This window comes from Stegostoma tigrinum, chromosome 4 (assembly GCF_030684315.1).
Source record: "Stegostoma tigrinum isolate sSteTig4 chromosome 4, sSteTig4.hap1, whole genome shotgun sequence".
NCBI lineage: Eukaryota > Metazoa > Chordata > Chondrichthyes > Orectolobiformes > Stegostomatidae > Stegostoma > Stegostoma tigrinum.
The window spans coordinates 131,740,869-131,764,683 of record NC_081357.1 but is presented as its reverse complement, the minus strand read 5'-3'; the positions used below and the strand labels follow the sequence as shown (position 1 = coordinate 131,764,683).

Here is a 23,815-nt window from a genome sequence, read left to right as displayed (position 1 = left end):
GGTTCAGATTTTTATGTTTCAAGAGAGCATTTATTCTCAAAGGAAGAGAATTACAAAGTGCTTTGGTTAGCCTTTACTCTCACTGTGGATGAGCATTTACTTTTCAAAAAATAACTTAAGGCTATTTCACTTAGTTGGCAAATTTTGAGTCCTTATGTTGGATGGGGATCTGTTCCAAGGTCTTTGTCAATGCTGTTCCATACAGTTCCAATAGATGATGTATCAGAAACATGGGAACAACAACCTCCATAGCAATGCCTCCGAGTCTACTTGCCAACCAATTAAATCCTCTTCTCATGCAGTATAAATTATTATTTTAGATATTTGGTATTCTTGTAATTCCTTCCTGATGAAAGCGAGATGAAATGTTTTGAGAGCAATACTCTGTTGTGTACAACCACGCAACTGTTTGTATATCTAAGATCGATGTATGATCAAGGCCAAGTTCAGGAGAGTGATCAAATATTTCACATCACAGGTAAGCAGAAACAGAATGTACTAGATCATAAGATGTGCCACTGTTCATTTCCAAGCAATAACCACGCTGAGGCCAGCGCTCTGAAGGACCATATAACTAGGGTGGTAGAGTAGGCTTTAGCCTAAATCAGGTGGGTAAAGGATCATATGAGATGCAATGCAATAAATCAAAGGGAAACAGTGAGGTAACAAAGTGGGGCAATAATTTGATAATAACCAGAGAATTGCAGAAATGGACAGAGAATGCAAACTGAAGAGTACACCAATCAATAAGGCCAGAGATTGCAAAGATGATAAGAAGTCAGTTAATGGCACTGTGCCTTAATGCGTACAATTATTTAATTGTTAGTAAGGATAAAATAAAGTATTTATAATCTGTTAGACATTAGAGAAATGTTAGTATGGTGATCATGTTTGGTATCTGAATATTGGAGGGTATTTGACCTGTTCAAAACACAGGAAGCCAGAAAGAGGTGGTGAAGTAGCAAATTTTATTAATGATGACATTCATTCAGTAATGAGTGATATCCTTCAAAGTGCAACATGAACACACAGTTTGGGGATACAGATGAAATACGAAAAGTCATTCGAGAGTAGGTTATAGACACTCAAACATAATTACAATATACAAGAAGGAATAAATATGGTGTATACCACAATAATCATGGATGAGTTTAATGTACTCATAGCCTGAATGCATCGAATTGGCATGATTGCCAGGAAAGAAGTTCATTGAGTGTATTCAGGATAAGTTCTTAAACTGGTGCATTACAAAATTATTTTAACCCAATGATGAGCAATAGGACAGGATTAAATAATCATTATATAGTAATACAGCCTCATGACAATAATCACAGCAGAATAGATTTTCATGTTATGTTTAAAATGCAGCCTTAAAAGTAATGGCTGTAAAAGATAGTAAATGAATTGGGTACAATCTTCCAAAAGTCCTATGGCTCTCCAAGACTCCCAGTAGATTAGGAAAATGGAGCACAGCCTATGGGATTTCTGGCAAAGAGAAGGTAATACAAAAGTATTGCAGCACTGTTGAGACCACATCAGGGTACAGTGTTCAGCCTTGGTCTCCTTAGTTGAAAAGGATACCAGTGTGTTAGCAGCTGGAGAAGTTTCACTTGGCTGACTCCTGCGACAAGAAAATTATCTCTTGAAGTAAAGTTGAATAGGTTAGGCCCATAGCCAATAGAGTTTAGAAGAATGAAAGGCTACCTTATTGAAACATCCAACATCTCAAAGTGTTCTAACAGAGCAATTCCAAGAGAATCTTTCCTCTTGGAGGGAATTCCAGAATGAGGGGCTAATCAGTTACATACAAGAAGTTTTAATTTTACTATGGAGATGAAGGGAAAACCATTCTTTCTAGAAGATAGTTTGTATGTGGAATTCTCTTTGCAAAGCAGTAGAGACAATGTCACTGAATTTATTTAATGTAATGTTAAACAGATCTTTGGACTCAAGATTTCTGTGGAGAAACTGGGAAGACAAGTAGAATTTAGACCAAAAACAGATAAGACATTATTTAACTGAATTGTGCAGCAGGCTTGACAGGGATGAATAACTCACTCCTGCTCCTTAGTCCCAAAGTCCCATGTGCATTCCCGTGGCAGTGCCTTGATCAATTAACGTTAACTTGCCTTATTTGACTTTAAACAAAACCTTAAGAGTCAGCTGTTACCTGACCGCTTGTTTGGCCAGCTGACTGCAATCAGCACACTCCTCTTGTACAGTAGAATTTGGAATTTGGACTTCTTGCAAATTTGTCCTTACGAGTGCTAAATAAGAAGCTTCAATGGCATCTCACTTCTTGTGAACTTGGGATTTCACATGACTTTTGCATATTTTCAAGCGTTAAAATATCATTGGCACTGACTTTCACTCCCATCTCATGGACTTTCTCTCCTGATACACTCTGATGTGAATTCAAATAGCATGCATATAAACTCACTTTAGCCAATAAGATTTTGAACATCAGCTGGATGCATTCTTCATTAAGAGTTGCCTGCCAATACCGTCACTTGGCATCAAGTACAGAGAAGCCTCAAACATCAGGAGGTTGTGTATAGTGGTCTGAATTCTTGGCATTGCATAGTGTTTGTTCGTGATTACTATATTTAAGTATTTGAGATCAATGCAAATCAGAAGCTCATTGGAGTCTTCCTTATTGACTAACACTGAATTAAATCATGCTGTTAGCTGTTAGTTTTTGTCTGCACCAACTGTTTTCCTGACATGACATTTTCTGAGTAGCATTAAGGATACTCTCCTGGATAACAAGTACTCTCATCATTCACAAAACAGAAAGGAAGATTGGACGACCAAACTAAATTGATCAGCACCTAATGGAGAACATTTATGTTTGAGTCGTTAATGAAACTGAAACTACCAGTCACTTATTTTACTCTTCAAGTACATTTGTGCAAGTATTGATAATTTGATTGGCTTTAATGTTTCCTTCATTGGGCTGAGATACCGATAAGCTTGCTTATAAATCATTTCAAAAAGGTTCGCCAGTTAGAAATGTAAACATATTTTGTTCCCAAGAGTGAGTTTCTTTGTTTTTCTGGCCTCACTTCAAGTATAGTAAATTATGCCAGCTCAGTAGGCAATACTTCTCACACTATGCCCTTCACTGCTATATTGTTCCTCATGACATATTGGCTAGTAAATTGGTATCAAAATTAATATTAGTTTAATGTTACTGACAATGATGTAGTCTACCAAATGATTCTCTTCCATAGCTCCTTCTAAAAATGAACAGATATTCCATTTGGAGAAATTTTATTTTGATCAACAGCAATGGCACAGCAGTAATATCACTGATTCATAAATCCTGAACCCCAGGCTGCTATTCTAGTGACATGGATTTGAATCCCATCCAGGGCATATAGCTAAATTGGAACTCAATAAAAAGCTAGTCTATTGGCAACTATTGTTTAAAAAAGGTTTAGGTCACTAATATCACATAGGAAGAAAATGTGCCAATCTAGCTTGACTGGCTTCTATGTGACTCCAAACCCACAGTAACGTGGCTGGCTCCTGGCTGCCCTTTGGGCCTTTAAGGCAAAGGCACTAAGTGCTGGCTGAGCCAGTGATGCCCACATCAAGCCATTGAGGTCTACAACACAGAAAAAGGCCTTTTAGCCCATCAAATCTATGCCAGTCAAAAACAACAATTTAACTATTCTTTCAGGGATAGTAGGAACTGCAGATGCTGGAGAATCTGAAATAACAAGGTGTAGAGCTGGATGAACACCTCATTCCACCCCCTTGACCTGTCCGTCCTCCCTGGACTGACCTATCTCCTCCCTAACTCCCCACCTACACTCACCTTTACTGGCTCCATCCCCACTTCTTTGACCTGTCTGTCCCCTCCCCACCTATCTTCTCCTTTAAATCTATCTTCTATCCGCCTTCCCCCCCCTCCCTATTTATTTCAGAATCCCCTTCCCCTCCCCCATTTCTGAAGGAGGGGGGGTCTAGGCCCGAAACATCAGCCTTCCTGATCCTCTGATGCTGCGTGGCTGCTGTGTTCATCCAGCTCTACACCTTGTTACCTAACTATTCTAATCTTACTTTCCAGCATTTGGCCTGTACCTTGACATGGCAAATATGCACCTAAATGCTGAGGATTCTTGCCTTTACCATCCATACAGGCAGTGAGTTCCAGAAACCCATCACCTGCTGCATTAAAAAAAATTCCTCACATCTCCTCTTGCCCCTTACCTCTGATCTCTCCACAAAGGGAGAAAGCTTCTTCTAGTCTACTCTTTCTATGCCCCTCATAACTTTATATATCTCAATCATGTTCCCTTTCGAGCTCCTCTCCTTTAAGATGATCAACTATCATCTGTTCAATCGCTCTTCATAACAAACTCCCCAGTCCAGGCAACATCCTGATAAATCTCCTCTACAAATCACACCCCTCCTACAATGAGGATTCCAGAACTTCACACAATACTCTCACTGTGTGGCCTAAGAAATCCTTCACACAGTCCTAGCATCACCTACCGGCATCTCCTGAATTAATTTTAAAAATAATAATTTGCAGATAATTGATTCAATTTCAAAAATAACTATAACCTTGATATAAATTACAATCATTTGCAAAATTTCAGCTTCACTGCACAACAGGCCAATACTGGAGAATCTGAGATAACAAGGTGTAGAGCTGGATGAACATAGCAGGCCAAGCAGCAGAGGAGCAGGAGAGCTGATGTTTTCGGCCAAGACCCTTGTTCAGAAATGGGGGAGGGGAAGATGATTCTGAAATAAATAGGGAGAGCGGGGAGGCAGATGGAAGATGGGTAAGAGAGAAGATAGGTGGAGATAAGACACATAGGTCAAAGAGATGGAGGTGGAGCCAGTAAATGAGAGTGTAGGTGGGGAAGTTAGGGAGGGAATAGGTCAGTCCAGGGAGGACGGACAGGTCAAGGGGGTGGGACGAGGCTGGTAGGTGGGGAAACTTTGGTTCGGGGAAACCATGTAAAGGCTTGGGGATTGCTTTGCGGAACACCTACGAGTCATTCGCGACAAATGACTGCATCTCCCAGTCGTGAACCTTTTCAACTCCCCCTCCCATTCCTTGGATGACACGTCCATCCTGGGCCTCCTGCAGTACCACAACAATGCCACCCGAAGGTTGCAGGAACAGCAACTCATTCTCCTTGGGAATCCTGCAGCCCAACGATATCAATGTGGATTTCACAAGCTTCAAAATCTCCCCTTCCCGCTACCGCTTCTCAAAACCAGCCCAGCTCATCCCCGACACCTAACCTGTCCTTCCTCTCACCTATAGACTCCTCCCACCTCAAACCCCACCCGATCTCCTACCGACTAGCCTCATCCCACTTCCTTCACTTGTTCAACCTCCCAGGACTGACCTATCTCCTCCCTAACTCCCCATCTACATTCACCTTTACTGGTTCTGTCCCCACGTCTTTTTAACCTGTCTACCTCCTCTCCACCTTTCTTCTCCTTTATCCATCATTGATCCCCCCCCTCCCTATTTATTTCAGAGTCCCCTTCCCCTCCCCCTTTTCTGATGGAGAGTCTGGACCTGAAACGTCAGCTTTCTTGATCCTCTGATGCTGCTTGACCTGCTGTGTTCATCCAGCTCTACAGCTTGTTATCTCAGTAACTAAATGCTTGTGGCAGCAGTTTTCTCCACCACATGACAGTCTGCCATTTCTACCATTCAACTGAAAATAACAGCATTTTCAATTATGTTCTGAGGAAGGGTCACCGGACCCGGAACGTTAACTCTGTTTTCTCCTCCACAGATGTGCTACCAGGCCTGCTGAGCTTTTCCAGAAACTTCGTCTTTGTTTTCGATTATGGGGTCGGGATCAGGAATGCCTATGCTTTGAAAATGGGTTGTCTGTGTTGCACACATTCAGAATGCATTTAAATTTCCTAAGTGAGGCAATGGACAAGTTTAGAACTTGCTCACCTCTAATTAATAGCCAGCTAAAGCTCCCTTAGGGGTTTGGAATAAAGAGAATGCAAGAAAGGGATGTTCAATCTGTAAATTTCAAATCCAAACAGTCTGCTTCAACACAGTTTGGAGCTGGAGGAACACAGGAGGTCAGGCAGCATCAGAGGTGCAGGAAAGTCAACGTTTCAGGTCAGGTCCCTTTATCACAACAGTCTGCTACATGTTGATGCATAATTGTCAGGTTCAGTGTGGGCAAAGCAGAAACAAAGAGTTCTTTTTTTAAATCCTGTAAATTTTTGGAAGCTGGAGAGATTTTGCTCTGAGTAAGGCCTAGTACCTTTGAGTGGTGAATGCAACCACTTCAGTGCACCTTGAGGCTGCGTGGCCTCTAGTCCCGAAGAGTCAAATTAAACTTCAAACATTAACCTTGTTTCTCTCACAGATGCTTCTAGTCCTGAGTGATGAAAACTTTTTATTATTTTAAGATTTCTAGAATCTGCAAATTTTGCTTTTATTATGTTGTGATAATCATCCTGGAGAGATTGGATTGATTCTCTTCAGCAATATAATTTCTGTTCATATTAAATTGATTGTCTTCTTTTAGTTAGATTCCAGTCTAAATGGAAATTAATGCAACATAAGATGAAGTAAATCTTCAGCAAATTTGCGCATCACACTCTCCATTAACTTCAACTTTCCAAATATTGACAGGGAACACGATAGTTTGAGTACTATAGATGGGTCAGTTTTTGTCCAGTGTGTGCAGGAGGGCTTCCTGACACAGTATGTAGACAGGCCAACAAGGGGCGAAGCCACATCAGATTTGATACTGGGTAATGAGCCCGTCCAGGTGTTAGATTTGGAAGTAGGTGAGCACTTTGGTTATAGCGATCACAATTCTGTTATGTTTACTTTAGTGATGGAAAGGGATTGGTGTATACCACTGGGCAAGAGTTATAGCTGGGGGAAAGGCAATTACGATGAGATTAGGCAAGATTTAGGGAGCATAGGATGGGGGAAGGAAACTGCAGGGGATGGGCACGTTAGAAATGTGGGGCTTATCTAGGACACACAGGAGCTTTTCCTTGAATAAGCACGTACCTGTCAGGCAGGGAGGAAGCTGTGGAGCGCTGGAGCCATGGTTTATGAAGGAAGTGGAATCTCTGGTCAAGAGGAAGGCAGCGGCTTATGTTAGGATGAGATGTGAACGCTCAGTTAGGACGCTTGAGGGTTACAAGGTAGCCAGGAAAGACCTAAAGAGAGAGCTCAGAAAAGTTGTTGGCGGATAGGATCAGGGTAAACCCTAAGGCTTTCTATAGGTATTTAAGGAATAAAAGAATGACGAGAGTAAGATTAGGACCAATCAAGGATAGTAGTGGGAAGTTGTGTGTGGAGTCAGAGGAGATAGGGGAAGCACTAAATGAATATTTTTCAACAGTATTCACTCTAGAAAACGACAATGTTGTCGAGGAGAATACTGAGATACAGGCTACTAGACTAGGTGGGATTGAGGTTCACAAGGAAGAGGTATTAGAAATCCTACAGAGTGTGAAAACAGATAAGTCCCCTGGGCAGGATGGGATTTATCCGAGGATCCTCTGGGAAGTCAGGGAGGAGATTGCCGAGCCTTTGGCATTGATCTTTAACTCGTCATTGTCTACCGGAATAGTGCCAGAAGACTGGAGGATAGCAAATGTGGTTCCCCTGTTCAAGGAAGGGAGTAGAGACAACCCTGGTGATTATAGAACAGTGAGCCTTACTTCAGTTGTTGGTAAGGTATTGGAAAAGATTGCAAGAGACAGGATTTGTAATCATCTAGAAAATAATAATTTGATCAGGGATAGTCAGCACGGTTTTGTGAAGGGTAGGTCATGCCACACAAACCTTAGAGTTCTTTGAGAAGGTGACCAAACAGGTAGGTGAGAGTAAACCAGTTGATGTGGTGTATATGGATTTCAGCAAGGCGTACGATAAAGTTCCACACAATAGGCTATTGTACAAAATGCGGAGGAATGGAATTGTGGGAGATATAGCAGTTTGGATCGGAAATTGGCTTGCTGAAAGAAGACAGAGGGTGGTGGTTGATGGGAAATGTTCATCCTGGAGACCAGTTACTAGTGGTGTACCGCAAGGGTCAGTGTTGGGTCCACTGCTGTTGGTCATTTTTATAAATGACCTGGATGAGGGCATAGAAGGATGGGTTAGTAAATTTGCAGATGACACTAAGGTCGGTGGAGTTGTGGATAGTGACGAAGGATGTTGTAGGTTACAGAGAATGTAGCTAAGCTGCAGAGCTGGGCTGAGAGGTGGCAAATGGGGTTTAATGCAGACAAGTGTGAGGTGATGCACTTTGGTAGGAGTAACCAGAAGGCACACTATTGGGCTAATGGTAAGGTTCTTGGTAGTGTAGATGAGCAGAGAAATCTCGGTGTCCATGTACACAGATTCTTGAAAGTTGCCACCCAGGTTGATAGGGCTGTTAAGAAGGCATACAGTGTTTTAGCTTTTATTAATAGAGGGGTCGAGTTCTAGAACCATGAAATTATGCTGCAGCCGTACAAAACTCTGGTCTGGCCGCACTTGGAGTATTGTGTACAGTTCTGGTTACTGCATTATAAAGGAGGATGTGGAAGGTTTGGAAAGGGTGCAGAGGAGATTTACTAGGATGTTACCTGGTATGGAGGGAAGGCCTTACGAGGAAAGGCTGAGGGACGTGAGGCTGTTTTCGTTAGAGAGGTGGTTGAGAGGTGACTTAATTGAAACATATAAAATAATCAGAGGGTTAGATAGGGAGAGCCTTTTTCCTAGGATGGTGACGGCGAGCACGAGGGGGCATAGCTTTAAATTGAGGGGTAATAGATATAGGACAGATGTCAGAGGTAGTTTCTTTACTCAGCGTAGTAAGGATATGGAACGCTTTGCCTGCAACGGTAGTAGATTCACCAACTTTAGGTACATTTAAGTCATCATTGGACAAGCATATGGACATACATGGAATAGTGTAGGTTCGATGGGCTTCAGATTGTTGTGCCAACCTGCCATGCCATAGAGGGCTGAAGGGCCTGTACTGTGCTGTAATGTTCTATGTTCTATTTAACATGTAGACAACGAAGACAAACAAAAAGGAAGTGCTGAACAAGGCTTGTATTGTCAATGTGCACCAGAAATAAGGCATCTTTGAACAACATTAGGAGAATGAGCAAAAATTAACACCCACTCAGTTACTGCCAAATCAGAAATTCATGAGCTCCAACCCACACACCAAATTAAATTCCCAAGTCAAAGTATTCATCTCTCCAGCACCGACATATCCCAGCTGAATAAGCGCAGGGTACTTGAATTGTAAGTTGCAAAATACTCCTACTTTGCAGAAGCGATTGCAGTTCAAAAGTACTTTGTTGGCTTTTAAGTTTGTTGAGATGCCAGTGATTGTGAAAAATATTCAGTGATATAAGACTTTGTTTCCTCTCTGGTGAGATTTCATAAGTCTAAGTGGAGATTATCTACTTGCTAAACATACTTACACGCCAATATTATCTTGAAGATTTATCTATTCAAGATTAATAAAATGAGGGTGTATCACAATGATGTTAGAAACGCACCACCCAGGTGTCACTTTATGAACAGAAAGAAAAGTATTAAGCTGGTATTGAACATCAACTCAGCATAAGTCTAATCTAGGAATTTGCATGTAAAAAACAGACTGTTTCCTCTAAAAAGGGGAGGCTGATCGGCATATACAGATTAATAATCACTGTTGAATGTTTACAGGAGAGGGAAGAAACTAAATCATTGCTGAACACGTCTGATATAAAGTATCAAGTACAGTAAAAAGAATTAAAGTGTCAAGAATTTATAAAATCTCACTTGAACGTCTGTAAACTTCTGAGGAAAGGTTGATTTGGAAGAACTCAAAAGGGTCAAAAATGGTCAGGAAATATGTCAAATTCCCACTATTCCTTTCCAAACTCCAAATGATGATTATCCTCAATGTATTACATTTTAAAACAAAAAAAAGCACTCAAATTTTCCATCATCTCCATCAAAGTATTATCTAATTTCTTTGCAGTTCTGATGTGTTTGAGAATTACAATGCTCTTTATTTTGTGGTATAATGAGTAGTAAGGTTGCATTACTTACTGTACTAATATTTTGACAGCAAAAAAGGTTGAAAAGTGACAACAAAAGATAGTGCAGTCCTTACTTCAAAAATTCAATTTAAGCTCAAACTCAAAACAATTGTTCTTTTGAAAATATTAACAGAATTCAGAATTTATCAATAAAGGTTCAAAATGTATTTCTGCCTTAAGTGTTGAGATAATATTTCTTTCAATATTGGATGAATAAACGTCTAACATATTGAATGGCAAAGCACTGCAAGTAAGTACTGCAAAGATCTAGCAAATACTTGGTAAATATTTAATGATGTCGGCAGCCAGCTCAGAGTTTTTCCCAAACAATCAATATTAAAAACTTACAGTAGGTTCAGAAATGACCATCTTGCTAAGCTTATAAATCAGTAAAGACTCTTTTTGCTCCCTAGGTTATATCTTGCAGATTTGCAGTGTGATATTAGCATTGTTAATGCTCACCCACAAACTGTTTAAATTTAAATGAAAGTCTGTCTGGCGACATACACAAATGAACTCTAACCCTAAACCAGAGAAAATCCCGATACCAGGCTACTCTGGGAAAGGTACAGAATGCTGTCATTAAATTTAACTACGGAAAGCCAATACATTAAAAGCAGAAAACGAGGCAAGATATTGGTGATACGTTAAACTTGCAAGTTTATTGGAGCATCAGATATGATCCCCAACCACCAAACTGCATTTCACAAACTCCAGACAGGGAAGAATGCACTTTGAGGCACAGTTTGTCAAAATCATGTAATAATTACTTCTTACTTAAAAGCACAATGTGAAAGGCATGAATAAATATCCCTGAGTAACTGTCTACCTTTTTCATGCTTTTTATTAGCAGTTTGCCTAATGCAATGCAGCAGGTGATTTTACTTGGACAATGGCATAGAAAGTCACACATCCAAATTTGATGACGACATGATTAGGCAGCAGTGTAAACACTGTAAATGATAGCTTAAAGTTAAAAGTGATATTGGCAGACTAGATGATGGTAAAACTGTGGTAGATGGAGTTCAATGCAAGCAAGTGAAGGGTAATCCATTTTGGACCAAAAGAGGATAGGTCAGGGAACTTTCTAGATAGTGTAGTGTAAAGACAAGTACAATGGATGTCCAAAGAGACTTCGGGTTCAGGTGCATAGATCTTAAATTTTTTAAGAACAAGTGCAGAAAGATCACCAAGGAAACTAATGGAATGCTGGACCTTGCATCTGGGGCACTGCAATATAAGTACAGGTTTGCTAGAGCTATACAAAATCCTGAAGACCCCACTTGGAGAAGAGATCAGATCTGGGAACCATATCTTAGGAAGGATATATTGGCCTTGGTCAGCGTACAACATAGGTTTACAAGAACGAGACTTGGACTTCAGGGGTTAAGTTATGAGGAAATATTATACAAACATAACATACCTGTTTTACCTCTAGAATTTAGAAGGTTAAGGGGTGATATGATCAAAATCGTCAAGATATTAACAGCAAAAGACAGGGTAGATAAAGAAACTATTTCTGCTAGTTGGTAATTCTTGAACTAGGGGCATAGTATGAGAATGAGGGCCAGATCATTCAGGCGAGACAGTAGGGTACACTTCAACACACAAAAGGGTGCTAGAGGTTTGGAAGTCTATTTCACAAATGGCAGCTGTTGTTGGATCAGTTGTTAACGTTAAACCTGTGACAGATAATTTTTTGTTAAGCGAAAAGATATTCTGATGAAGGGTCTAGGCCCGAAACATCAGCTTTTGTGCTCCTAAGATGCTGCTTGGCCTGCTGTGTTCATCCAGCTCCACACTTTATTATCTTGGTATTTAGGTACATGGTCCAAAACCAGGTGTATGGCATTAGGCCACAGATTAGCCACGAGCTCATTGAATAGTGCAGCAGGCCTGAGGGGTTAAGTGGCCAACCTGCTGTTCCTAACTACGTAAAGGGTGGGTGCTCCCTTCAACGTTAATCCAACTTTCATTACGTTGAGAATGACAGGAAAAGCTTGATTTGTGAGGCCCCTAGATTCTCAGATATCATCCTTAAAAAATACTATCAGAAGAGAAATCATTTTCTCAACAAGTAGCTGCACAGTGTCAGTGACCTTAGCTCTTCATTGACTTCTTCATCATACTGCTCCCACTCAACTATTTCCTAATTCGCAGAATTATGTAAAAGTTGCTCATTTGCAAGCCAAAACCATGAAGAATACAGCAGGTACAAAGAAAGCCAAAGATTCCGTCAGGTCTGCACCACAGAATGGCTACAGACATGTCCAGATAGCATAGTCTCTGCTTCAAAGTATCTGTAATGCTGCCTGGGCTCTTATCGCTCCTCAGTACCCTGGTTGGGGGTTCCTGATAGGGAGGCATGGTCAACGATGGACTGATGATTTCAGACAGTCATCCAGGAAGGATGATGTGGAGGTGGAGGTGGTGTTAGACTGGGGTGGACAAGGTCAAAAATCACAGGACACTCGGTTTATAGTCCAACAGGTTTATTCAAAAACACAAGCTTTCAGAGCGTAGCCCCTTTATCAGGTGAAGAAAGAAGCACGCAGACACAGAACTTGTGAAAGATCAAAGGATCACACAACTGAACAGGACGTATTAAACAGACCTAAGACGCTGTTAAATCTTTAATCAGTGAATTGTGTTTGTTTTTGAACAAAATAGAACGTATCTGCAAATAAGAATTCACCCCATTCATGTGTGTGAGAGAGAGAACGCGAGAGCGAGAGCGACCAGCGACAGAAAGAGAGCGCACACGAGAGAGAAGGAATCTCTCTTTCTCGTTCCCCCCCACACACGCGTCAATCTATGGGATGAATTTGTACTTGCAGATGCATTCTATTTAGTTCAAACAATAAACAATTTACAGAGAGGTAGTCAGTCAATGTGACATTTTATAAATTCCTGCTTTAGAAATAAAACCATTCCAACATCAAACCAAAACACGAACAGATTCTAAATAAGGCCTCACACCCTAACATGCATCATCTAACCTAAAATATCACCTCTTCTTTACCCTAATAAGACTTTTAGTTCTTTCAAGGCAGTGACTTGGAAGAAATTCAGGGATTAACATATACATATTAATCAAATAAAACCTTTTTCTGATTAAAGATTTAACAGCATAAACTACAAAAATAAGAGAAGCTGACAAAACAAAAATAAGAAAGCCATTATATTCCGATTAGATTTTATAAACTGGCACTTTAAAGAGCATAACTGCAAAGAAAGATGGAAAACAAACATCTAGGATTGGACTTGCAGTCCAGTGATTTCCTGTCAGAGTTTCACACATTTAAGCCAAGAAAAATCTTGACTTCATACATCAATAAATAGCAGAAAAGAAAAGGCAGCCAGTCAAACACATTGCTTTGAGAAACAAAGGATTAAGACAAGTTCATTTCTCAGGTATTTCAAATGACGACTGCAAAGGACCTGACAAATATTTTCAGCTTTAGCTGGCCAGCTTATTGTTTGATAAAACATAGAACACTACAGCGCAGTACAGGCCCTTCGGCCCTCGATGTTGTGCCGACCTGTGAAACCAATCTGAAACCTCTAACCTACACTACTCCATTACCATCCATGTAATGTTTATCCAATGACCAATTAAATGCCCTTAAAGTTGTTGAGTCTACTGTTGCAGGCAGGGCATTCCATGCCCTTACTACTCTCTGAGTAAAGAATCTACTTCTGACATCTGTCCTATATCTATCACCCCTCAATTTAAAGCTACGTCCTCTCATGCTAGCCATCTCCATCCGAGGAAAAAGGCTCTCGCTGTCCAACCTATCTAATCCTCTGATCATCTTGTATGTCTCTATTAAGTCATCTCTCCACCTTCTCTCTAACGAAAACAGCCTCAAGTCCCTCAGCCTTTCCTCATAAGACCTTCCCTCCATACCAGGCAACATCCTAGTAAATCTCCTCTGCACCCTTTCCAATGCTTCCACATCCTTCTCATAATGCGGTGACCAGAACTGTACACAATACTCCAAGTGCGGCCGCACCAGAGTTTTGTACAGCTGCAACATGACCTTGTGGCTCTGAAACTCAATCCCTCCACCAATAAAACCTAAAACACTGTATGCCTTCTTAACAACCCTATCAACCTGGGTGGCAACTTTCAGGGATCTACGGACATGGACACCAAGATCCCTCTGCTCATCCACACTACCAAGAATCTTACCATTAGCCCAGTACTTTGCCTTCTGGTTACTCCTACCAAAGTGCATCACCTCACACATGTCCACATTAAACTCCATTTGCCACCCCTCAGCCCAGCTCTGCAGCTTATCTATGGTCCTTCTGTAACCTACAACATCCTTCGTCACTCTCTACAACTCCACTGACCTTAGCATCATCTGCAAATTAACTAACCCATCCTTCTACGCCCTCATCCAGGTCATTTATAAAAATGACAAACAGCAGTGGTCCCAAAACAGATCCTTGCGGTACACCACTAGTAACTGAAAAGGCAACTTTTTAAAAAAAACTATATTCACTCATGGGATGTGGGCACCACTGGCTAGGCCAGCTTTTATTTCCCTGTCCATAGTAGCCCTCAAAAAGGTGGTGGTGAGCTGCCTTCTTGAACTGCTGCAGTCCACCTGATGTACATTGGCCCACAATGCCTTTAGGGAGAGAATTCCATGATTTTGACCCAGTGACAGTGAAGGAACAGCAATGTATTTCCAAGTCAGGATGGAGAGTGGCTTGGAGGGAATTTGTAGGTGGTGATGTTCCCATGTATCTGTTGCCCTCGTCTTTCTTAATGGAAGTGGTCGTGGATTGGAAGGCATTACCCGAGGATCTTTGGTGAATTTCTGCAGTGCATCTTGTAGATAGTACACACGGCTGCTACTGAGTGTCGGTGGTGGAGGGAGTGGATGCCTGTGGATGTGGTGCCAATCAAGCGGGCTGCTCTGTCCTGGATGGGGTCAAGCTTCTTGAGTGTTGTTGGGGCTGTCCCCGTCCAGGCAAGTGTGCAGTATGCCATCACACCCCTGACTCGTTCCTTGCAGATGGTGCTCAGGCTTTGAGGAGTCAGGAGGTGAGTTACTCGCCACAGTATTCCCAGCTTCTGGCCTGCTCTTCTAACCATTGCATTTATGTGGTGAGTTTCTGGTCACACCTAGGATGTTGACAGTGACGTATTCAGTGATGGTAACACCACTGAATGTCAAGGAATGGTCGTTAGATTATCTCTTGCTGGTGATGGTCATAGCCTGGCATTTCTGTGGCATGAATGTTTCTTGCGACTTGTCAGCCGAAGCCTGGATATTGTCCGATCTTGTTAAGTCCTTCACAAAGCACGACTGTACAAACCCAAAGAATATTCTGATGTGCAGATTATGGACATCTGTTCAAAGCTATTGTTGTGAGTCAGTATCATCTTCAAACTTTGAAAGCATTTTCAGAAATCCATAGGATCAGTAAACAATAAAATCTTTTGAGATGTGACTTGTCTCTCCCATCACAGAAGCTAGAAATGTGTCATGTGTTTGTTCTAAAAGAGGAAAACAGGCTAAAATTAAGTGAGAACTCCAACTCTCCAGGAAAATCCAAATTTGTTTTTTTCCTTTATTCATTCACGGGATGAGGACATTGCTGACCAGGCAGCATTTATTGCCCATCCCTAATTGCCCAGAGGGCAGTTAAGAGTCAACCACATTGCTGTGGGTCTGGTGTCACTTGTAGGCCAGACCTACAGCAATGATGGCAGTTTCCTTCCCTAATCAGCATTAGTGAACCAGATGGACTTTTCCTGACAATCAACAATGGATTCATGGTCATCATTAGATTCTTAATTCCAGATATTTTAATGAATTCAAATTCCAACATCTGCTGTGGCAGGATTCCAACTGAGACCCCAGAACGTTATGCGTGTCTCTGGATTAACAGTCAGCGATAATGCCACTAGGCCATTGCCTCCCCCTAACATGATGATCTGCAACATGGGAACAGTCAACAAAGAAACAATGTTAAAGACATCCCCAGCACAAGCATAGAACGTAGAACATTACAGCACAGTACAGGCCCTTTGGTCCTCGATGTTGTGCTGACCTGTCATACCGATCTCAAGCCCATCTAACCTACACTATTCCATGTACGTCCATATGCTTATCCAATGACGACTTAAATGTACCTAAAGTTGGCAAATCTACTACCATTGCAGGCAAAGCGTTCCATTCCCTAACTACTCTGAGTAAAGAAACTACCTCTGACATCTGTCCTATATCTTTCACCCCTCAATTTAAAGCTATGCCCCCTTGTGCTCGCCGTCACCATCCTAGGAAAAAGGCTCTCCCTATCCACCCTATCTAACCCTCTGATTATTTTATATGTTTCAATTAAATCACCTCTCAACCTTCTTCTCTCTAATGAAAACAGCCTCACGTCCCTCAGCCTTTCCTCGTAAGACCTTCCCTCCATGCCAGGCAACATGCTAGTAAATCTCCTCTGCACCCTTTCCAAAGCTTCCACATCCTTCTTATAATGCGGTGACCAGAACTGCAAGCAATACTCCAAGTGCGGCCACACCAAGAGTTTTGTACAGCTGCAGTATAACCTCTTGGTTCCGGAACTCGATCCCTCTATTAATAAAAGCTTAAACACTGTATGCCTTCTTAACAGCCCTGATAACCTGGGTGGCAACTTTCAAGGATCTGTGTACATGGACATAGAGATCTCTCTGCTCATCTACACTACTAAGAATCTTACCATTAGCCCTGTACTTTGTCTTCTGGTTACTCCTACCAAAGTGCATCACCTCACAGTTGTCTGCATTAAACTCCATTTGCCGCCTCTCAGCCCAGCTCTGCAGCTTATCTATGTCTCTCTGTAACCTACAGCATCTTTCGTCACTATCCACGACTCCACCGACCTTAGTGTCGTCTGAATGGCAACAACGTTCCTGGAATGATGTAGCTTGCAGACCTGAATTACAAACTAGTTAGAGTCAATCTGACACACTACATGGAAATCATTTGAAAACCTGAAGCACTTACTTCCATACAAGCAATATTTTTTTCTATTCATTTGTGGAATGTGGACATCACTGGCTGGCCAGCATTTATTGCCCATCCCTAGTTGCCCTTGAGAAGGTGGTGGTGAGCTGCCTTCTTGAACTGCTGCAGATTGACCCACAATGCAATTAGGGAGGGAATTCAAGGATTTTGACCCAGGAACAGTGAAGGAATAGCGATATATTTCCAAGTCAGGATGGAGAGTGGCTTGGAGGGGAACTTAGAGGTAACTTAAAATATACTACTTTCATTACATCACTCTTAATTATCAACTGTCACAGCTGGAAATTTTGAGTATCTTCCAAAATAAATGGACTACATGCACGATATACTGAGAATGATACTGATGCAAGTTTAGGTATCATCTCCTTCTGCACCGTACACAAGATGTGGTAAAGAATACTGGCAGATGGAGGAGAAAAAAGAAATCACAGGGATTGGCACATGAGTCTGTTATCAATAAGAACAATGATCGAGTAATCAGATCATGTGACGTACCTATTCCATCAACTCAATAATTGAGAACTCCTCTCCTTCCAAAGGGATTCATTCTGAGCAATAGTAGAGATGGCCATTGTTATTTTCTATCTCTGGGAACACAATTACACACTGGTTATTAAATATTGCATTCTCCTTTGTGTAAAACAAAACAAAGATACCACTAGTGCAACAGATGCTAACACATCAACAAATTATGGCTGACAATGGCTCACAATACACCAGGGCACCCTTTCAAGACATGCGCAAGAATGGAGTATCCAATATATTGCTCTGAAAATCAGATCTAAAATCACATGACACCAGGTTATAGTCTAACGGGTTTATTTGGACAAAGGAGCAGAGCTCCAAAAGCTTCTGTTTTCAAATAAACCTATTGGACCATAACCAGGTGTTGTGCACTTTTTGACATTGTCCATCCAGTCCAACACTGACACCTCCACATCACGGAAATAACATTTAGTGGAGCTCTTTTCATTATTTCACTCTTAATTACCAACTGCTTGGGCTGGAAATTTTGAAACTATAAAACAATCACTGAACAAGACAATCTTTCAAGAGCACATCCATTATTTCTGTAAAAATATTGGTTAAAAATTAAACCAGAAATTATTTGAAATTTAATGAAACAGAACATTTTGCAAATAAACTAAGATCATCTGAACTATGATTCTACATCCAATTGTTGCTATTCATTGAGGCTGATGAACTTGATCTTTTCAAAGTTTCTTAATTCCTGCATTAGCCCCGCCACCCTTTGAAAAATTAGTACAGTTATTTTCATTTTCTAGGAACATTTCATTCAGCACACTGCCAGTTTTTCTTTTTTCTGGGTTAAAACCAATATCACACGTGGAACACACACCTCACCTAAAGAGATTTGTGGCAATTGCCATGCAGAAGGTTAGTTTGTCCATTGATCTGTATGCCATATCTGCAGTACCTGAAGGAAACCCCATAAGAGGAGAAAAGTAAAAACAAAAATGTAGTTTTGGGCTGGCAATAGCGCGAGGGACTGTTGTGTAGCTCGGTGGTGAATCCTTGTACTTCCTGGCATGACATCAACTCCCATCCCCAACCTCCTCCCCCCACCACCACCAGGGATGCGTCCTCAGCCCCCTACCATACTCCCTGCACACTTACGACTGTGTTGCCAAATTCCAAGGGAACACCATCTACAAGTTCGCCGATGACACTCCTGTAATGGGACAGAAATCTAACAACAACAAATCAAAATACAGGTGGGAGAGAGAGAGAGAGAGAGACAGCTCGGTGAAGTGGTGCAATGAAAACAATCTGTCTCTCCCTCAAAGTTGCGACCCAGGTGGACAAGGTTATTAAGAAAGCATATGGTGTTTTGGCTTTCATTAACAGGGGGATTGAGTTTAAGAGCCGCGAGGTTATGCTGCAGCTCTACAAAACCCTGGTGAGGCCACACTTGGAATACTGTGTCCAGTTCTGGTCGCCCTATTATAGGAAAGATGTGGAGGCTTTGGAGAGGGTGCAAAGGAGGTTTACCAGGATGCTGCCTGGACTGGAGGGCTTGTCTTACGAGGAGAGGTTGACTGAGCTCGGACTTTTCTCTCTGGAGAGAAGGAGGAAGAGAGGTGACCTGATCGAGGTGTACAAGGTAATGAGATGCATGGATAGAGTCGATAGCCAGAGACCTTTCCCCAGGGCAGGATTGACTGCCACGAGGGGTCATAGTTTTAAGGTGTTAGGAGGAAGGTATAGAGGGGAAGTCAGAGGGAGGTTCTTCACCCAGAGAGTTGTGAGTGCATGGAATAGTTTACCAGTGGTAGTCATGGAAGCAGAGTCATTAGTGACATTTAAGCGACTGCTGGACATGCACAAGGACAGCAGTGAATTGAGGGGAATGTAGGTTAGGTTATTTTATTTTTGGATTAGGAATATTCCACGGCACAACATCGTGGGCCGAAGGGCCTGTTATGTTCTGTGTTCTGTGTTCGCAAAACTAAAGAACCATTCATTGACTTCAGAAAGAAAGGAGGAGAACACACCCCTATCTACGTCAATGGAGCTGAGATTGAGAGGGTGAAGAGCATCATGTTCCTCAGAGTGACAATAACTGACCACCTGCCCTGGAATTCCCACATGGATGTGACAGTCAAGGAGGCACAACGACTCTTCTTCCTCCTCAGGCAGCTCAGGAAACATGGCAAGTCTGTGAGGGCCCTCACCAACTTCTACAGATGCACCACTGAAAGCATTCTGTCCAGGTGCATATGGCCTGGTACAGCAACTTCTCTGCCCAGAACTGTAAGAAACTCCAGAAGGTGGTGTGCACAGCCCAGTCCACAGTGGGAGCCAAACTTCCATCCACGGACTCCATTTACACAGCTCACTGCTGCAGAAAGGAGGACAACATCATCGCAGACCCATCACACCCCGGTAATGACCTCCTACAGCCTCTTCCATCAGGCTGAAGGTACAGAAGCCTGAACACACGCACCAACAGGTTCAGGAACAGCTTCTTTCCATGTCGTTATCAGACTGTCGAATGGACTCTAGCCTCAAATAATTGTAACCCTGCCTGCCTCTAAGTCTTTTGATCTGTGCATCCTTTGCTTGCTGTGATGTGCCTGCACCACTCGTAAACAAAACTGTTCACATTATTTCAGTACATGTGACAATGAAATCAATCAATTCCAGACCATCACCATCCTCTGGTAAAAATATTGCTCAAGTCATCCTCCCTAAACCTCCTGGCCTTCAGCTTGAACCTGTAGGTCATCCCACTCTTCTCTGCTCCAACATAAACAACCCAAGCATGCCCAACTTTTCTCCATGTTAAATTTTCCCCTCCCAGTATCCTGGTGAATCTCCTCTGCACGTCCTCCAGCTATGTGGTGACCAGACCTGCACACATTACTTGAGCTGTGGTCTCACTCTAGCTATAATTCAGAGTTTTCCACCAAGATACAGACCTCTCTGGATGTTCACTGACTTGCTAGCAGACTTCTATTGTAAATTTCAGAAATCATTGAGGACGTGGTTTAGAATCCTGCACCCACTACAACAACTACATAATTACAGAATGAACTACACAATCACAAAACACACTGAATATAAACAATGGTCACTGGACTTAATTTTTTTTCCTCCAGCAATTTCTGTTTTTATTTCAGATTTCCACCATCCACAGAACTTTGTTTTATAAACGAGCCAGCTGTTAAGGTTCTAAAAACTTAACACCAAATTTACAAAAACGGATTCTGACTATAACTACTCCTAACGCCAATTAGATTTTTTTTAGATAATGGCATTATCAAAATCTTCAACTATTCGCTGCGCTGTTGGTAATAATAGATTTAATGACTTGGATGAAAATATGCAAAATCAACAAGTGAGTTACATCGTGTTTGGACTTAAAAATCAACTGTTTAATTTCAAAGTACAATTAATGAATGAAATACAGATTGACAGATTAATGGTCATTATAATTAGGGACTAAGAGGGGAAGATTTCCTCTGTGCCATTATCAATTGGTCCAACTTTTTATAAAACCATTTACAATTTCACTTCGTACAACAGACAGAGGAAACTTTCCCCTGGACTCTGTTACTCTGATTAGAAACGTTGCCATGGAGAACCCTACAGGGGAATCAGATAATTTAGCAAAGGGAAGGATGAAAAGAAAACTGAAGGAAACTGAAGAAAAGGTCATATCATCTTGTTCGTGCACACTTTCTTGTTGCCATGTATAACTAACACTGGCAGAAGTCCAAGCCACTTTGATTCTACTTAGTTCGTAAATGGATATACAGGAAATCCAACGGAAGAGAAGAAAATTAAATCTTAATTCTAATTTTAGAAATGGATGCAATATATCTTACCTATGGAATTGGTTTCTGGATATATGTTATTTGCACATAATTGTTGGGAAATCACAGGCAAACCCACAATGCCCAACATGCATACCTGACACTGATGGCACACATTCTAAGAATGAGTTATTTCACATCTTGGTTTAGTAGAAATCAAATCAAAGTTTCAAATTCAACAGCTGCCACTGAGAAATTCAATTGAATTTGCAGTTGAAACTTTATAATAAACTGTGAGACCCTACCAGAGTTGTAGAATTTTGCAAAATGCATTGTGTCATCTCCTGCTTGAGGACACTCACATAAGAAAAACATGTCAAGGCTTTGGTCAGAGTTTAATAGAGATTTATAAGAGAACAACTGGGAACAGAACCTAGAAATTTTCATTTGAGCACAGAAAGTCAAGAGTAGCCAAGATAGAATCGTTCAAGGCTGTAAAGAACTTTGAGAGGCTAAATTGGAGTAAATAGCGAGTAAGAACTAAGGATAATAATGTAAAAGAATGAAAGACCAGCAGGTTGTGACACAAATCACCTCACCAGAAATAATTGGGGAAGTTAAATCATTTCTTTGGAAGTAAAATTAATATATCTTTGGAAAAATGTTTGACAAAGATATGAGTGGGGGGGGGGGGGGGGGCGGTGGAATGGGACAATCGATAATTGTTTTTGCTGTCCAGCACAAGCAAAATGGGTCAGCTATCTTCCACTTAGGAGATGCAATTTTGAGATTCAATGACATATATCCCCATTTATCAAAACAAGTCTGAAAAATTTATATGAATTGACTATCAGAAGAAGGGACATGTAAGGAAATGGGATTAGCATGAGTGCTCTAATTGAAATATAATAATCAATATTGGCATAAGAGGCCTGTGTGCAATTTCTGTTAAGTCTACAGTAAAAAGCAGATTCCTGGACCAGGGCCAATAAGATATACTACTGAAATACTAGGCAGAGAAAAATTTCAATAAGTGGAATTTCAGTTATTGTAGTGGGAATCATTTATAATCACATTTTTTCCCAAGGCTTATTGAACAATCCTTTTAAATCACACCATGATTCTCACTGACTTACGTGAATCATAGGGATGCAGCAACATTTTTGCAATTAGCCTACTCAGTATTGGAAGAACCATTAATGGTTCAGGATGAAAGACTGAGATAAGCAATTTAATACTGCATTTATATTAGATCTCTATATTTCCAGAAGATGGTAAACAGTAAAAGCATTGAAAATTTTGATGAGGTAGCAATTCATTAAAATGACTTTGAAGAATTTAAAACTAGTCAAGAATTCATCAAGAAGCAGAAATCAAATTCAATGGAATGTTGAACTTTATCTGTGAATAGGAGCCAAAAAAGTACACCTCGTGCAATTCGTGAGATTTCTAATTTGAATTGTTTTTCCCCTCCAGTTGCATCTTTGATTTGGACTGCATTTTCAAAAGATCAAGTCTATTACAATAATAACCAGGCTCTAGGGGAACCAGTTGAATAGTTTTGCAAATTCTTTTGACTTAATTTATTGTTTTCACAGTGAAAAGTATTGTTTTGTGTGCCAACCATAGCTTACATGAGAACATCAGGAGTAAGACAGCAGAATACAGAATATAGTATTACAGCTTCAGAGAAGGTGTAGAGAAAGATTCCACTCTAATAAATGAGAGGTCCATTCATTAGTCTGATCACAGTGAGGACGATGATGTTCTTAAATCTGTTGGCTCACGTTTTCAAAACTTCTGCCCAATGGAAGAAGGTGGAAGCAGGTATAATCGGGTGAGAGAGCCCTTTGATGGTGTTGGCTGCTTTCCCAAGGCAGTGGGAAATGTAAACAGAATCAATGGAAAAATATTTGACTAAAAAAAGAGAGGAGGCAGTGGGATGTGACAATAGCTAATTCTTTTAGCTATTCAGCACAGGCATTTAAAGGAGATAAAATTTTAACATTCAATGGCATGCTTTAACTTATCCTTGAAAATTGCCACCCAGGTTGACAGGGCTGTTAAGGAGGCATACAGTGTTTAGCTTTTATTAATAGAGGAATCCGAGTTCCGGAACCAAGAGGTGATGGTGAAGCTGTACAAAACCCTGGTGCGGCCCGCCACCTGGAGTATTGTGTACAGTTCTGGTCCACCGCATTGTAAGAAGGATGTGGAAGCTTTGGAAAGGGTGCAGAGGAGATTTACTAGGATGTTGCCTGGTATGGAGGGAAGGTCTTACGAGGAAAGGCTGAGGGACTTGAGGCTGTTTTCATTAGAGAGAAGAAGGTTGAGAGGTGATTTAATTGAAACATATAAAATAATCAGAGGGTTAGATAGGGTGGATAGGGAGAGCCTTTTTCCTAGGATGGTGACAGCGAGCACGAGGGGGCATAGCTT

At 41.2% G+C, this 23,815-nt stretch overlaps 1 protein-coding gene across 3 annotated transcripts in view; it reads right to left on the bottom strand.

Annotated features, from left to right (window-relative positions):
- gareml (GRB2 associated, regulator of MAPK1-like) overlaps positions 1–23,815 on the bottom strand; it is a 224,310-nt gene that overhangs the window by 195,724 nt on the left and 4,771 nt on the right. The window contains exon 2 of one of the 3 annotated variants that reach the window (XM_059645681.1): positions 17,592–17,683. The exons of the other annotated variants lie outside the window; for them this stretch is intronic. The gene's annotated coding sequence lies outside the window, so the exon portion shown is untranslated. The remainder of the gene's footprint in view (positions 1–17,591; positions 17,684–23,815) is intronic. 3 annotated transcript variants of the gene reach the window in all.